The sequence below is a fragment of the Callorhinus ursinus genome, unplaced genomic scaffold (genome assembly GCF_003265705.2).
Source record: "Callorhinus ursinus isolate GAN/ISIS: 27379988/994484 unplaced genomic scaffold, GSC_fseal_2.0 scaffold3, whole genome shotgun sequence".
Classification (NCBI taxonomy): Eukaryota; Metazoa; Chordata; class Mammalia; order Carnivora; family Otariidae; genus Callorhinus; species Callorhinus ursinus.
In genome coordinates, this window is record NW_027397065.1 from 37,483,096 (window position 1) to 37,500,641 (window position 17,546).

At 35.9% G+C, this 17,546-nt stretch overlaps 1 long non-coding RNA gene across 1 annotated transcript in view; it reads left to right on the forward strand.

Moving 5' to 3' along the window:
• The first annotated feature begins 974 nt into the window (after positions 1-974).
• The window catches only part of LOC141371414 (uncharacterized), a 62,568-nt gene continuing 45,996 nt past the window's right edge, over positions 975-17,546 (forward strand). Inside the window, exon 1 of the long non-coding RNA XR_012376369.1 lies at positions 975-1,104. This is a non-coding gene — a long non-coding RNA (uncharacterized lncRNA). The remainder of the gene's footprint in view (positions 1,105-17,546) is intronic.

Sequence of the window (17,546 nt, forward strand, 5' to 3'; positions counted from 1 at the left end):
AGTGCACATTATTTTTAGAACAATTTCTCATTGCATTCAGTTGTAAAAATACTTTTTCAATAAGGAAAAATGACAAGAATATATAATTTTAGAATTATATCTTATTATGCCCTGTACAATGTTGTTCAATGATTATGTTCTGTAAATCATGCTTAAGAAAGATTTCTAGTGTGTCTAGACTATGTTCTTTCTTAACTGAATATTCTATAACAATTAAATGTTATAATTTTGAGGAATATTTAATACTACTGGACAGTGTGAAGAACTTTAGATATAGAATTTTGTCCATGTGTTATATTTGTCTGTATATTTTAAAAATTATTATCTCTGGTTGATGGTATCATTTTTATAATTTGTAGTCTTTTTTCCTGTTTTCTGATTTTTCTACCATCAGCTAGTCTTATATTTATAATTTAAAAAATATTATTTAAAACCTTATGTATATGAGGCAACCATTTCCAAAGTTCTTAATTTACAGGCTGGAAATCCCCCCCCTTTTTACTATTATCTATCTACACTGATTTAATAATGAGATAAGTTGACAATTAGCCTGAATTTCCATAGCATTTATCATTATCCTATTAATTCATATTTATTTACTTAGTGCTTACAATGTTCCCTCACTCTACTATATATAGGGGGAAAATATGAATAAATCATGTCTCTGCCCTCAAGGGACTTGCTATAGATTTAAGAAGACAGTTAAGACAAATCAATAATTGCAAGCAGTGTGATAGGTGGTGTGGTAGTGAAATGTCCTAAGTTCGAGAGAGCACAGTGGTAGAGCACTTAATGCTGATTGGAAGAATAAGAGAGTTTCCAAAAGGAGATGTCAACAGAGCTGAGTGCTGAAGGAAAACACTCACATCAAGAAGAGAGGAGAAGAGCATTCCAAACAGAGGAAGTAACAAGTTCAAAGACCTGAAAGCCCTAAATGTTCCAAGGTAGTCAAGGAGCTTCGGGGAGTCGAGAGTTATAAAAAGGTCAGGGGCAGCTCATGTATATGACTTCATTTGGAAGTCTCTGGAGAAGCAATGAAGGCCTAAAAATGGAATGGATATGGGCATCTTGGATTTTCAACAAGAATACTCTGGCAAGATGCAGGTAAGTGGATGGATATAATGGCAGCCAGGGCTTCAACTAAGAAGTTGATCCTAATGCAGGAGGTAAAAAATGAGGTCTTCCACACAGACAATGTAGTGCTACACAAGGGAAGTGCATGGACTTAAAGTACTTTTAGAAGGCAGACACTGCTGTCATATTGGTTTAAAACAATGTAGATTAGGGAAGAGTAATATTTGAATCCTTATTTCTGTCTTGGTCCTCTATTTTTGTGATGGTGCCATTCACTCAGACGGGAAACAGAGTTGAACAATTTTGGTGAACAGGATGAAAATTTGAGATTGTGGAAATGCTTAATTTGACATTGTTATGTAATACTCAAGTTCAGGTGATTATAAGGCAGTTGAATTTTTAGGATCTGAACCTTAAAATAGTATTATAGACGGAAGGTTAGCATTATGGAGATATTAAAATATATTTGAAGCAATATACATGCACAAGGGTGCAAGTGTATTGTTTACCTACATGGTTTTTAGGAGGAAAGATTCCCTACTATTTTTTGTCATATTTTAAAAAAGTGCTTATTGCTCCCCACAATAGTTACTAGTCCCTGGTATAAAATGAATAGAGGTAGGATGATAAAATCCAGATTTATAACATAATTAAAATGTGGGTCCACAGGTGAGGGTAGGGGGAGAAGAACATATGAATGAGATTTAAAAATCTAGTGGGCAAAGGAAGGAGGGAGTTTTAAGGAGGAGAAAATATTCACAGGGTCAAATGCTATGAAGAGTCTGTTAAAAAAAAACATATTACTTAGGATATAAAAACAAAAATCACTAGTATGTACAAAATTTTCTCCTATTTTAAAGAGGCATACTGAAGTCTGTAGGGGTAATGTATCATGATGATCTGGGATTTGCTTTAGATTACATTAGGACAGAAAGAATTGAAGTATATATGGTGAAATCTTAATAGCAATTTAATTCAGGTGATATGTTTATGGAGCTGATGATATTATTCCAATTTTATTCATGTTTGAACATTTTCATTATGAAAGGTAATACAAATAAAAAATCAAAAATTAAAAAGAAATACACTTTGCCAGAGCCAGTTTCCTGTAAGGCATCAGTAACAGTGGAATCCAGATTTCAAAGAAGTTTTCAAGTTCTATTTACATGAATTATTTTATTTGCTATCTCTCTCTTTCTCAGTCTCTCTCCTTCTACTCCCCCTCCTCCTCCCTGTCTCTTTCCAGCACATATTTGGAAAATAACTATTACTATTGCTCTGCCCATCATAATTCATATGCAAAAGCCAATTTTGAAAGGAAATCTCCCTAAGTTCCCCCAATGGAGAAAAAAAAAAACAACAACGGGTCTGGGTTTAACAGACTATGTTTTACTTAAATGTTTGAAAATATTAAATACATTTGCAAGAGCAAACACTTCCTCATTAATTGAAATTTGACACAACCAAAGTTAGGAATTTCAAAGGTAAAAGTTTATAATGGGGTAGGTATTGACAGCTCATGTGTCAGGCAAAGGTTTCTGTAAAACATGGTGGGGATTTGGGCGCCTGGGTGGCTCAGTTGGTTAAGCGACTGCCTTTGGCTCAGGTCATGATCCTGGAGTCCCGGGATCGAGTCCCGCATCGGGCTCCCCGCTCAGTGGGGAGTCTGCTTCTCCCTCTGACCCTCTTCCCTCTCGTGCTCTCTATCTCTCATTCTCTCTCTCTCTCAAATAAATAAATAAATTAAAAAAAAAAAACATGGTGGGGATTTAACGTTCAAGAAAAACCAGGTCCACTTAAAGAAATACTTGAGGGCGCCTGGGTGGCTCAGTCGTTAAGCGTCTGCCTTCGGCTCAGGTCATGATCCCAGGGTCCTGGAATTGAGTCCCACATCAGGCTCCCTGCTCGGCGGGAGGCCTGCTTCTCCCTCTCCCACTCCCCCTGCTTGTGTTCCTGCTCTCACTCTCTCTCTCTCTCTCTCTCTGTCAAATTAATAAATAAAATCTTTTAAAAAAAAGAAATACTTGAAAAAAAATGATGTTGTGAAATATTTGTTCCCTCCATGTTGAACAGTATTTTTTTTCTAGGCTCAAACTTCAAAACAGCCTGTGAGTGTATCAGCTTGGCATAAGAATATGTAAAAGATTTTCTGCTTTCGCGTATAAGGTATACATAGACACACAGAGAGAGACACGATTTTTCCTTTGCAAATAGCATTGCTTTATGGCAGATTGCCAGAACTCACAGAGGCATCTTATCACACTGTCAGGAGGCATTGTACCAATGAGGAAAGATACCAGTTTTAGGTATTGTATAGAGTAATTGTGGTGTAGGTATTCCAATTGATAAAAGAGCAGAAATTTTGGCATTACATCAATAAGCATTATAATTAAGGTAATAGGTAGCATGCCATCTAATCAAGTTAGTACTGTAATACCAATGTGAGTTAACTTACTTTACACTCTCTGAATACTAATTACTATCCCTTTCAAAATTTTACAAGATGCAATATATTTAACAGAATTTAACCTAGGTGGATAATTACTATTGTGCTAATAAATAAAAATTATTATTGAATAAACATACTGTAGCTAGGTTTTATGGATTTCTTCAAAAGTATTCTCCAGTTACTACCAATATAATTAGAGGATATAGACTAAATCTCATTTAAAAAAATGCTTTAATGTTAACATTGTATCCTCTGACTCTGGTTTACGTAAGGCTAGCTTTATCATATGGACATTTAACTAAAAAAAACCCCACAATGTTTTAAATTTAAAAATCTCCAAGAAGTCAATTGCCATCTTATTTTTGTGAGGTTGGATGAAGGATGTGTTTCCTAGAAAAGATTATTTTTGCAATTTCAATTTTAGATGGCCAATTCCCACTTTTAATATAGTCTCTTGCTTTCAGAGTCTTCCATCTTAAAATAATAAAATAAAATAAAATAAAATAATAAAATAAAATATAAAATAAAATAAAATAAAGACTTGAGTAATTCCAAGTCCCTCTTTCTATATACTTCTCACATTTTTATTTTCATTTTTCTCTCTTTCTCATACTTTCACTCATTCACTATTTGCCTTCTTTTTCTACCTTCTCTAATTTTCATCTTCTCCCATCCCTACCTTCCATCATTCATCTCTCTTGGTTCAATCATGCTTGCTCCCTAACTCTTGGCACTCACATGTTGAGTTCTAAATGCTTCAGTGATGATGGGTCTCTTTCTGAATTTATTGACAGAATCAAATGTCAGTGTGACATACATATGGAAGGAAACCCTACAATTTATAATATAATACAATATGCTTCTAGCTTTTAAATAAGACCCAAACCATTTTTATAGCTCCATCCTATTTTTCAAAATGATGTGTTATTTATTAGGCATCCATGTAAAAACGACATATTAAACACAAGCATCTATACATCTTCCTACCTGAAATGTCACAGATAAAATAAAAATGTAATAAATATAAACAAACAACATGCATAGAACATGTATTCTAATAACAGCAATAAAAGTAGGAAAAGGCTAATGTTAAACCAGGTAGCAAAAGCTGGAATTACACCAGATTTATACCACAAAATGTGGTATTCTTTAGACATGGGGCAAAAAGGATGGCAAAAATTAAACAGAAGGCATCAGCAAATAGTGGATCAAGAAAATCCAGACCATTTTCCTCATGGATACATTAAATAAACAACTGGAAACTGGCTAATATAACTTTATAGGATAGGAGTTGTGGTAATCAGTTAAAGATCTACAGCAACCAAGTGAAAGCCCAAACAAGGGAGAACTGCATTCAAAATGGTAGGGAATTTGTGGCATTTTTACTCATTTTTACTGTCTCAATGCATTTTGGATAAAGCAGTGGCCTCATCCCAGTTCTCTTCTGTGAGCCAGAAAGAACACAGCAAACCTAATTTTCAACATTAGAACTTGTATAGGTGTTGCCTGATGCTCAACTGACTGAGCAGCAAAACTCTGATCTTAGGATAGGAGAAACTATGGAAAATGTGGTTATAGCTTGTGAAAATCACAAGGATACTACAAGACCTCTCTGTGACAAGACAGTACTGACTGAAAGTGCTGCATCCGAAAATAGGAGGGCTGATGCACATGTGTATACTGGATGGCAATATAAATATCCTTCTCCCTCCCAAAATTTAGAACTTTAATAACCATGCCTTCATGTGACAAGCAGATTTTTAAAGATTTCTCTGGGGAATCTGACTAGCACAAGAGGAAAAACTTAAAAAAAATTGAAATTGAAGGTTTCTAGATTATTGATAGAGACTAATCATATCACAATAAAGATAATGGTTGGCATGCTCTTCAGTGAGGCTCTTAGTCATAATTTTCTAAAGTACCAGACTCAAAGAAATGTTTTTAAGAACTTTCAGAGAGAGAAGAAAAATAAAAATGTTAAAAAACAAAATAAAAATTCAATTTTTTAATACTTTTCAATATTTGAAAAGTAGCAGGCAATGGGATAATGTCTTAATTCAGAAGAGCAATTATTTCAACCTACAATTTTATACCTAGCCAAACTTTAAATCACTTCCCTGGTAGAATAAACATTTCAGACCTATAGAGTCTCAAAATTCTTAATTCTCATATACCTTTTTTAAGGAAGTTATTGCAGGTTTAGCTCTCCCCAAATGAAAGAGTAAATCAAGAAAGAAATCATGGTCTATAGGAAATAAGCCATTCCCCCTAGGAAATAAATAAAGGTACTCCCTAAGGTAGTACTGAGAAGGATTCTAGCATGGTAGCTGTATAATGACTATGTAGAGCTATGTATCTATGAGAGACTTTTGGAGGAAGATGAAACAGAAAGAATAGATAATGTACCTGAGTGTCTAGAGAGGAGACTTACATAATCCTTGACAAGTTTTGAGTTTTCTTTGAATTACACAAAAAACTATTAATGGGCTGAATTTTGTCCACCTAAAATTCATGTTGAAGTCCTAAAGCTCAGTGCCTCAGAATGTTACTGTTTAAAAGTAGGGTATTTAAAGTGGTGATTAAGTTAAAATGAGGTCATTAGGGTGGGCATTATCTAATGTGACTAGCATCCTTATAAGAAGAGGAAGTTTGGACACAGACATATACAGAGAGAAGACCATGAGAAGACACAGAGAGAAGACATCTACAAGCCAAGAGACCTCTGAAGAAACCAAGCTTGCTGACACCTTGATCTGACTTGTAGCCTGAAGAATTTTTTTAAAAAAATTATTTATTTATTTTAGAGAGAGAGAGTGAGCAGTGCGGGGTGGGGGTGGGGGGGCGCAAAGGGAGAGAAGCAGACTCCCTGCTGAGCATGGATCCCAACACAGGGCTTGATCTCACGACCTTGAGATCATGAGTCCAGCTGAAATCAAGAGCTGAAAGCTTAACCAACTGAGCCATCCAGGCACCCCTGGCCTCAAGAATTATAAGGAAGTAAATTTCTGGTATTTAAGTCTCCCAGTCTGTGGTACTTTGTTAGGGCAACCCTAGCAAACTAACACACTAACCCAACAACAAGGAAAAAATCAAGATCATTATTAAACACACTGCTGTTCAGGAAAGGAAAAGGCTTTGAGCTAACCATAAATAGAATGGAAATATATTGGGACCAGGAAGATGGTAAAAAATGTGATTGTGTGCTGGGGCAGGGGGAGGGAGGGTAGGAATAAAGCAAAATATTGATCCCATATAGACAATTAAATTGAAAATTCTCAAAATAATTTAGAGGATTGGCAGTAAGCACTAATGAAAGAGCTGAAAATTGTTTCTGGGGAGATGAAACAGATTAGGGGTAGAATATATTTCTGCAGAACTTTTAAACATTTTAGCCACCTTAATGCATCTTTGACACATATAAAACATATCTGATTTTTTTAAGATTTTATTTATTTTAGAGAAAGAGTGAGAGTGAGAGAGCAGGGGGGAGGGGCAGAGGGAGAGAGAGAATCTCAAGCAGACAGTGCACCCTGTGCAGAGCCTGATGTGGGGCTTGATCTCAGGGACATGAGACTATCACCTGAGCCAAAACCAAGAGTCAGATGCTCAACTGACTGAGCCACCCAGGTACCCCAGACACACATAAAACATAAAACATGTGATTTGTAGTATTTACTAGGTTATTTGCCACACATTACAAATGAAAAATTAACACAGTAGAAGGCTAAGTTATGTCTCTTGTTTCACACAGTTTGATAAAGGCAGAATCAGAAATTGAAATCAAAACTTGGGAGTCCCAACACGGTATTCATTTTCACAGTGACACCCTATGACCTGGACTTTTCAGATCCTTAAAAATGGAAAGTTATTTCTCATCCTGATATCTGTGCAGGGGCTGACAAGACTATGGCACAGGTATGAGATCACTACTGAGATGGCCGCGGCTCCTACTACACAGGGTTTAAGGAGACAGCCATTAATTTTCGATTAGGAACTTTAAAGATCACCCAAGTCTTAAGTTGGGCTTAAATGAAAATTTCAGTTCATTCCAGGGTAATTATCTTGGTATAAAAGCTAAAAGTAGTGAGAATGCATACCTTTTGATATCAACCATAAATAACTGAAATCTTTGTAAGTGGAAAACAATTCTATTTTTAGATTGAAATAGGAATACTTGGGCTTAGCATCACACCACTGTAGGGAGAGCATATGATTTCAATCCACTGCCCCGTATGTGTATTAAATCAAAGAATAGCTTCACTTTATTTGTTATTTACAAATATTTGAAGTTGATTGAAATAATATTTGCATTTCTGTATATGTTATGTAATCATGATGGAAAGAAGTAGTACACCAACATACAGTTAATAAAGAGAGTTGTGCTAAAGCACTCTTAAACCTACAGGTCCTGTCTCTATTTTCAAGCCTCTATGGCTTGGCCTAACAAGTCAATAAACATCAGCAGTTGTCTGCAATCCCTAGGTCCAAAGGGGAATTGCCCCAAGAACAGGTTTACATTTCAGATCCCATCCATATACTATCTATTAGCACAAGTATAAAAGTAGCATGATGAATTTGTAGCCTGATCATTCTACAGGATTTTCACCTTACTTTATTCATTCTGCAGGATTTCTCCTTTACCTCCTGTATCCATGTCAACCAAATACTCATTTGATCTGTTAAAGTCTTCCATGTAATGAATTGTGATTTTTTTCCCTAGTCAACAAAACAATTTAACTAACAATGATGGAGAATTTACCATGGGCCAGGCTCTATGCTAGTTACCAAAAATCAGTAATAGTTAACATAAATTACAGGTACAAATCAGAGTCATGATAGCCCATTGTACAGCCTAAGACTACGGTATTGTAAAGTGTTAGATGGAGCGTGGTTACAAGCAGGATGGAAAATAGTGGGACAAGATGTTAAAATAGCAAGCTACAACAGAGCCTGAAAGGCTTTGTACTTCACCCTTCAACTCTGATGTTTTCAGTCATGAAACTGAGTCTCATAACACTTTTTTTGTGAGACGTGTAATGATTAGTATTGTTGTTTTTGTTTATTTAATAAATTAGAGTAGACTCATGTTCCTTCTTATATTGTTCATAACCAATTGCCTTTTGAATAATAAAGAGCTGACATTTCAGGTGCTATAATGAAAATTAGAAATGGTAATATGCAAGGTATGTACCATGTCATCTGCTACATGCTAAAGTGGAATTTGCTGTATTTTTCTCCATTTCTGGCCTCTTCTGACAGAAGAAAATGCCTTCATTTGAAGGATCTGTTCTTTGCACACTCCTTGTAGTTCTAGGAGCTTCTCATAACTTCTCATAACCGTATTCCACCTTGCTACTCACAAGGGTATGTGTACTATGTCTAGCCAACCATGTTAGGCCATTTTTCTGGTCACAGTGATTGGCACAGGAATGACTATAACCCAAACTAGAACACACCTGATGTGTCCTGAAGACAAGGTTGTTCTACCATAGGGAGAGAATGAGGAAGTATATCTGAGAAATGCTCTGGTGGGTACAGTGGGGTGAGGAAGATAGAATGGGAAAGATAGAAGGAGGAAGGGAGCGAGAGAGTGGGGGGAGTGGTCAGGAAAAGAGATCAAAGGGAGAGGGAGAGAGATGGGGAGATGGGGAGGTAGGGAGATGGGGGAGAGAGAGAGAGAGAGAGAGAGAGGTTATTTATATCCAGAGACTGGGGGCAATGAGAACATGGAGACACTAATGTCATTTGAAAACCCCTAAATCCATTCTATATTTCAACAACCTAATTATGGTGGCCAATATACTTTTAATTTTATTCATGTAATTGTGTATGTGTTTGAGTGTATTCTGAACAATATTTATATATTGTGTATATGTGGGGGGGGATTTGAGAATCAGTGATAGGAAATATTTAAGGAATTAAAAAAGCAAGTGATTTTTGGATCTTTAGAAAAAAATAATTTTGATACTAATGAGAAATATAAACAAGCAAGGCTAAAGGCAAAAGGTATATAAAAAATAGAAATAATTAGGAATAGCATTATGATAGTCCAGGTGACATTGATTCATAATAGTTATTATAACCCTTATGTTATTATGAGTTAATAATTATTAATTATTATTACTTAATGGAATAGTAAGTATAATTTACTGAGTGTTTACAATATGCATACTATGTGTTAAATTTCTATAAGTATCACCTCATTTAATCCTTATAATGTCTCTAAAAGTGACATGTCCTTATTGTTTTCATTTATCAGCTGAGGTCTAGGAAGATGAAGTAATTTGTCCAAACTCATGAGAATAGTAGTTAGTAAATTCAGGATGCACATTTAAGTCCACCTGACTCCAGTACCATGATTGTAACATTCCTCAGCATACTTCCACATTATGAGGATTTGAACCAAGGCAATAAAATTGAGATTATGTAGAGGAGAGGGAAATATAGACTAGGTAGCACTTACAGGATTAGCCAGCAAATAAAGAATTGAGAAAAATTCAAAATTTTGAATTAAATATATAAAGGTCATACCATTAAAAGAGACAATACAGAAAAGAAGATTGGGGAAGGAAGAACTTTGTACATTGTACTACAAGAATCTAGTACATTCTTAGAGTTTCATGAATGTACAATTCTTTTCTTGTTCTCTTTAATCAGGTGTGAATTATAATATGGGACAAAAATATTAACGTATGAGTGTTATTAGCTTTTTCTTGTAACCTTACAAAAAAGGTTTCTGGCTTTATTCTTTATGATTTTTTCCACTGACAACTACCCATTTGGTGAGGATCTAGGTTTGCCAGATGATTCTTTTGAAGTTTTGTTATAAAGAATATAGAGGAAAGGGGTAAATATAGAAGGTTTTAATTATTAGAAACATGAAAATTTTAGAAAGTTTTGTACAAGGCACACCATAGGATTTGAGGCATAAATGAAGAAAGATTTTGCAATACTGCTTTGCAGTGGCTATCCCTTAAATAGTGGTCAAAGAAAGCCATTCTTTATGCGAGAACTCACTTGTGGTTGCAGGCCTTTCATCAAGACCCTTTGTGGTAACTAGCCCACTTGAATCATAATTTCAGCAGAGTTGAAATGAAAAACTCCTTTACCCTCCACAGCAAATACAATTATTTAATGTGAGTAGTGAAAATATGTAATTGTTATATGGTGAAAATAAATACATTTTCGGTTGCAATGTAGTTTTGACAAAAACTGGACTGTAGGGCTTATATTATCATACCCAAGGCTTGAATCAGTACTGTAATTCTTGGAGCAAACCTGGAGGTTGAGTAAGAAAGAGAATCTGCCTATGAACAAGTCATGTAGAGGTACATAAGTCTTGGAAATAAGTTTCCAAACTAGTCTATACTTAAAAAATGAGACCTCTTAATTTTATCCTTTACCAAGCATTTGTTCTTCTCTTCCTCTCTCCCCACCTCTTTCATACCAAGCCTTCTCCAAGCCTATCTTTTGGACCATAAGTGAAACTGTCAATTTCTCTTAAGTAACTACAATGTATAACAATCTCCAAAATAGTTTCTGTAAAGTATCCTCAAAAGGGCTATCTTTTGTGTTTGCGAATCGAGTGAAGTGATTCCAAGCTGAAGTCTGTGCCTCTGAACTACTTCACCTATATATGAAGTTACCTCAAGGACAGTATTAGATATTAATAGTTTATTGACTCACATAGCATGTCTAAGATAGCTCACTGAAGTGACCCCTGTGAGACCAAAGAAAGAGCTTGTCCTTAACACAGATTGCCAAGTGCACCCTTCAAGATCAAGAGAACGAGTGCTTGAAGTCCTAGAATGACTACTGGATCTCTACCAATGACTGTGAAAGATTCAAAACTACCTAGGTCCATCCTCCTAGGACACTATTAAATAGTATTGAAAGTGAAAAGACACAAATCTATATAAAAATATCAGATAGGCATCTAAAATATCCAGCTGTTGTTTTAACACTGGAGACACAAAACTCAAATGCGTTGGGACCTTAAAACACCAGTAGGTAACCAACTAAGCACAAAGGGGCATTCTGGGACAGGAATTCTTAGACAGCAGCCCATATCAGCATGTGAGAATGAGCTTAATTATTAAAAAAAAAAAAGACCAACCTTACCCTACACCAATTGAACCAGATGATCTAAGTATGTGGCTTGGATACACGGATTTTGGAGAAAGTTTCCCATATGATTCTGAAGTGCACCATTATTAAAAACCATTGGGCTCCTACAACTGAAATCGATATTCTCCCTGAGCAAGTAAGAAGTATCATACCAACAAAGACCCCCTGATGAAATAATCTCACACTCTCATTTGGGTACCATTATTATTGTTTTAAAAAATCTTTACCATGTGAAACATTTTCAAGTTGCTTACCTATTCCTGCTGCTGACAATGGACAGAAAAAGCCAGGACACTGGTAGGAACTGTATTTTCTCACTCTGGACAACTTGCTAATGAGGTTTATCTCAGTCCCTACACTCAGAGAGAGTACTTAATGTTCAAAAGACTTGTGAATGGGATCCATGCAGCAATCCACATGCAAAATACAACCGTGCAGAAAAATGGCATTTTTCACACTTTCAAATGAATTTCCTTCTGAAAGTAATGTGAACTCAAACCAAATTTTCTGCTCTTCTGTCCTACATGGCTGCAAATTTGGCTGATGTGGAAATTTGCTTGAAGGTAGAAAGTATTCTACCTACTACATTCTTTTCACAACTCATACTCAGATACATTTTTGCTTCTATCATGTTTTAATAAGGTGTATGAAGGTTCACCTTCTCACAGTAATTTAGAATTCCCTGCTATACATTAGTAAATTGCTACCAATATCAGTGATAATTGAGATTCTTGTTGATATTTCTAATTTACTTGAATTCCTTTTAATTTGCCGACCTTTCACATTTTGTGGTATTTTGGAAATTACTTCAAATATCTTCACATCCAGTAATATTTTTCAAGAGGTTGTTCATATAAGTATCACCACAGTCCATATTGTCATATTCAAAATATTCTATTGAATAAGAGAAACATAGATACAATTCAATGATATCTTTCAATAGATATTTTGGGATTAAACTCATGAATTCCCTAAACTAGCATGAATACTAAAAGTATTTTTCTCTTAATACATTAATATAATTATAACATTTATAAGAATATCATAATTATGAAATTATATAAACATATACTCAAATTCATGTAATTATTGTATGTCTATCTTTTTGTCTCATACTATATCTCCAAAATTTGATTCTAAACAAACCCCAAGTCATCAATGCCAAGTTTTGAATTGTACCATTATACTAGAAATTTGAATGCTAAAACTTTATATGAATGTTTAACAGTTTAAAGTAATCATATGAATCCCTAATATAAAAAATCATAATAAATAAAAGTAGCAGTGAACTTGGAAATTGCAGAACTGTTAAATTTAACTTTTTCCTCCATTTGCTACTAGGAAGCTTTTCAAGGAGGATGATTTTCAATTATACATCCACAAAATATTTTTTTTTATGTTCTTTTCTTGCTAGTCATTTAAATTTGAAAATCTTCATGGCATAACATGCATTCAGACCTTGAACCAGGTCAATACCCTCTATAAATAAGGTTAAATATAGGAAAATACAAATGTCTTTTTGTCTCTATTTGGTTATAGCCTATTTAAAATAACGAAGGAATGTCTAGTAACTAGCAAATAAAACCTCCATTCTAAATATCATAGAAAGTTTTCTCTGTTTTTATTTACTTATTTATTTATTTGTTTTTTTCATGGGGATGATTATCATTCTATATTAGGATGGAGTGGCATTGCTAGGACGGGATTTAGATAATTACTGTAACTTTCTAAAGTATCAAAATTTTATTACAGTTTCTTCACTTTACTCTGGGCCATTGCATGACTTCTAAGTTAAGGTGAATGTCAAGAGGACATCAAAATAGCCCCAGATTCCACTGACCAAATTATATCCCTCTGTTTTATTATCAATTTATGTTATCTAAGGGTTTGCAGGAAAAGAGCTGAAGGGCATGTTTGGAGGAAGTAGAAGATGAACCCATGCTAGCTGCTTGGCAAGGAGTTAGTTCTAAGTTCTACCACAAATGTTCCTTGGTTATTTTTGTTCATCTTTGAATTTCCCTCTTAATAAGTTTGTTTTTTATTTGTCATTTTAGAAATTTTCACCTAAATGGAATTTGTTATTTAAAATAGTGCTACTTTTTGTATATTTTTAATTTCTTTGATCACTCAAAAGCACTCTTCCTTCTTGTTAAGCACTAAAATTCCACAAGTACTGATATATTTAACTTACTTTTCCAATAATCTATGAAAATGGAAATATCATAAAATCTAAAACATTAAAATAAATCAATCATTTATAAATATGAATGTTTTATCCAACAGTATTTTATTATAGAAGAGTTGTGTGGAGGTTTTGAGAGTGAACAAAGCTCTGGAATACTCCATGATGGGATGGGAACATGATAGATAATTTCAGGGACTTCCCAGTTTTGCCTAGGGAAGTCTTGCAAGTATCGTTGTTGACATTAAAGTAAAATAGAAGTGAGGAAACTAAGATGGTGGCATAGTAGGATAACCCTGGGTTCGTCTTGTCCCTTGAACACAACTAGATAACCACCAAATCATTCTGAATACCTCAGAAATCAACCTAAGGACTGACAGAACAAACTCCACAACTAGAGGGAGAGAAGAGGCCATATCAAGGAAAGTAGGAAGTGCAGAGATGTGGTTGGGGAGAAATGGATCCCAGGTGCTATGGCGGGAAGGGACCATGGTCACAGAGAAAGAAAGAGAGAGAGAGTGGGAGAGAGAGACGAGAGGAGCCATACAGGGAAATGCACAAGGAGAACATTTCCCCAAAGCCATTGGCAGGGAAAATGAGAGAGACTGATTTTCACGAGTTCTTGTAAGCAGTGGGGCTTAAAGACTAGAGTTTTAAAGGTGAGTGGGTTTAGCTGGGATAGAGCCCTGAGTGTGCTGCCCTACTTCTAGAAAGAAGGCAGGCAAGCAACCCCCGGGGCAGATGACATGATCACAGGTGCACACAGTGAGGAGATTATTTGCTCTTCTTGGAGCACATTCCTGAGAGGCAGAGTTCAGGGATACACCTCACTGGGGACAAAGGAGCTCATGGGCACCACTTCCCTTCCCCACCCCTCAGCATAAATGCAGAGTCACGTGCTAAGGGCAGCTCGGCCCTGACCCTGGCTGCCAAGCCTGCTTGCTCCAAGTCCCATACCCGTGTGCTGTGGTGTAACCAACCTTCTGGGTCAAAGTTGTATCCACCCAAGTGCAGTAAGACCCACCCCTGAAGACCAGCACAGGTCCCCACATGTACCATGTCCCAAAACCCTGAAATTTTAAAAAGTCAGCAGGCTTGGCTGGGATAGGGCCCAGAGGGCACTGCAATGCTCCTGGAGAGATTGCAGGCAAACAATCTGGAAGCAGACAGCATGAAAATGGCGATCTGAAAAACACTTGGGACACACAGGGGAATTATTCACTCTTCTTGGAGTGCTTCTCTGAGAGCACTGGGCACAGACATCCCTCTCTGGGGACAAAGAAGCTGGCTGATGTCATTTCCTTCCCTTGCCCCTCAGCATAAACACACAGGCACCTGCAGGAAGCAATGCAGAGCCAACATTGTCTCCCTAACTTGCTCACATTTAGTCCCACACCCCTGTGCTCTGCCAGTACTACCTTTCTGGGTCAAATTTACTTCAGTCCCAGCACAGCAGGCCCCTTCCTAAGAAGATTAGAAGAAACCCTTGTCCACACCATGTCTTCCTACCAGACTGTTCTGCAGGGTTTCAGTGCTAGTGGAAGTAGTATCAGGTCTCACTTAAGAAGCAGACCAGAGCACACCTACTTAAAACTTGCCACATTCTGGCCAAGGACCAAACACTGCCCATTGCAGGCAAGGAGAGCCTCTGCAGATGACTGGCCTGAAGGATAGAGCAGACAGCCATAACAGCAGAGTGCACACAGCACACACCAGAGACATTCCCTGAAGCACCATGCCCTGGATAATATATGACCTCTTCTTCATGAAGCTATTACTCTCAGGAGCAGGAAACATAACAGACTTTCCTAACACACAGAAGAAGACAGAGACTTACACAAAATGCTAAGACAGAAGAATGCTCTCAAATGAAAGAAAAAGATAAGGTCACAGCCAGAGATCTAAGCGAAACAGATATAAGTGACATGCTTGATGGAAAAAAAGAAACAATCATAAGCATACATGCAGGGCTTGAGAAAAGAATGGAAGACTTCAGGGAGGCCCTTACTGCAGAGGTAAAAGAGTTAAAAAACAATCAGATATGAAAAATACAATAACTGATACTCAAAACACACTTGTTAAAATAAACACAAGGATGGAAGTAGCAGAAGAACAAATAAGTGATAAAGAAGGTAAAATAATGGAAAATAATGAAGCCAAACAAAGGAGAGAAAGAATATGGAACATGAGAATAGATTAAGGGAACTCAGTGACTCCATCAAACATAATAACATTTGTATTATATGATTCCCAGAAGAAGAGAGAGAAAGGGGGGCAGAAAATTTATCTGAGGCAATCATAGCTGAAAATTTCCTTAATCTGGGGAAGGAAACAGACATCCAGATCCAGGAGGCACAGAGAACTCCGATCAAAATCAACCAAAGCAGGCCAACACCAAGACATATTGTAATGAAATTTGCAAAATATAATGATATAGAAAAAAAATCTTAAAAGCAGAAAGACAGAAGAAGTCCCTAACTTACAAGGGAAGACCCATAAGGCTAGCTGAAGAGCTCTCAACAGAAACTTGGCAAGCCAGAAGAGAGTGGCATGATATATTCAATGTGCTGAATGGGAAAAGTCTGTAGCCAAGAATATTCTACCTAGCAAAGCTATCCTTCAGAATAGAAGGAGAGAGAAAGAGTTTCCCAAACAAAACCTAAAGGAGTTCCCATGACCACTAAACCAGCCCAACAAGAAATATTAAAGGAACTCTTTGAGTGGTAAGGAAAGACCCAAAATGACAAAGACAAGAAAGGAATGAAGAAAACCTCCAAAAACAACAAGAAAACAACTAATAAAATGACACTGAATACATATCTATTAATAATTACTCTGAATGTAAATGGACTAAATGCTCCATTCAAAAGACATAGGGTATCAGAACGGATAAAAAACAAACCCATCTATATGCTGTCAAACTGATGGCTACCAGAGGGGAGGTGGTGGGGATTAAGGAGGGCCCTTGTTGTGATTAACACTGTGTGTTGTACGTAACTGCTGAATCACTAAATTCTACACCTCTAACAATATCACACTGTATGTTAACTAACTGAAATTTAAAAAAAAACTTGAAAAGAAGTAAAGTAAAAGAGAATGCACCACAATATAGAGAAGAAATAAGTAAAAACAAAAAGATAGTTAACCTTAAATAATGGGAAAAAAAGCATAAATGTCATATCTAAGATCAAATGGGATGAAGTTGAAGAACATGAAACTATTTTTTAATCATCAATAAATCATTTTCTAAAAGCCCTTTCCTATCAAAAGGGATTGACACTATTTAGCAAAAGGAATTCTTTAGAATATGAGGCAAAAGCGAGAACAATGAATATCAAAAATTAAATGCTTATTGGTTACTTAATACTGATTTGAAAAAAATATAATTAAAAGATATGGTTGCTTGCACACACAAATAACATTTATTTTTGTTAATTCTATAGGGATATAATCACCAATTTGCTAGACCATTTTTATAAAAATGAATTTAATAAAATATTTCAAGCTCAGTACTTAAATTTATTTTCAAAAGTATCATGTATTTTAAGTTTTACTTATTGATTGACTGTAGTGGCTTGAATAGTGTTCCCAAAAAGATATCTCTAAGTCTTAAACCCTGCTACCTATGAACGTGACTTTATTTGGAAATAGGATCTTTGCTCAAATAATTAAAAGCTGGAGATGAAATAAATTATCCTGGGTTTAGTGGCGCCC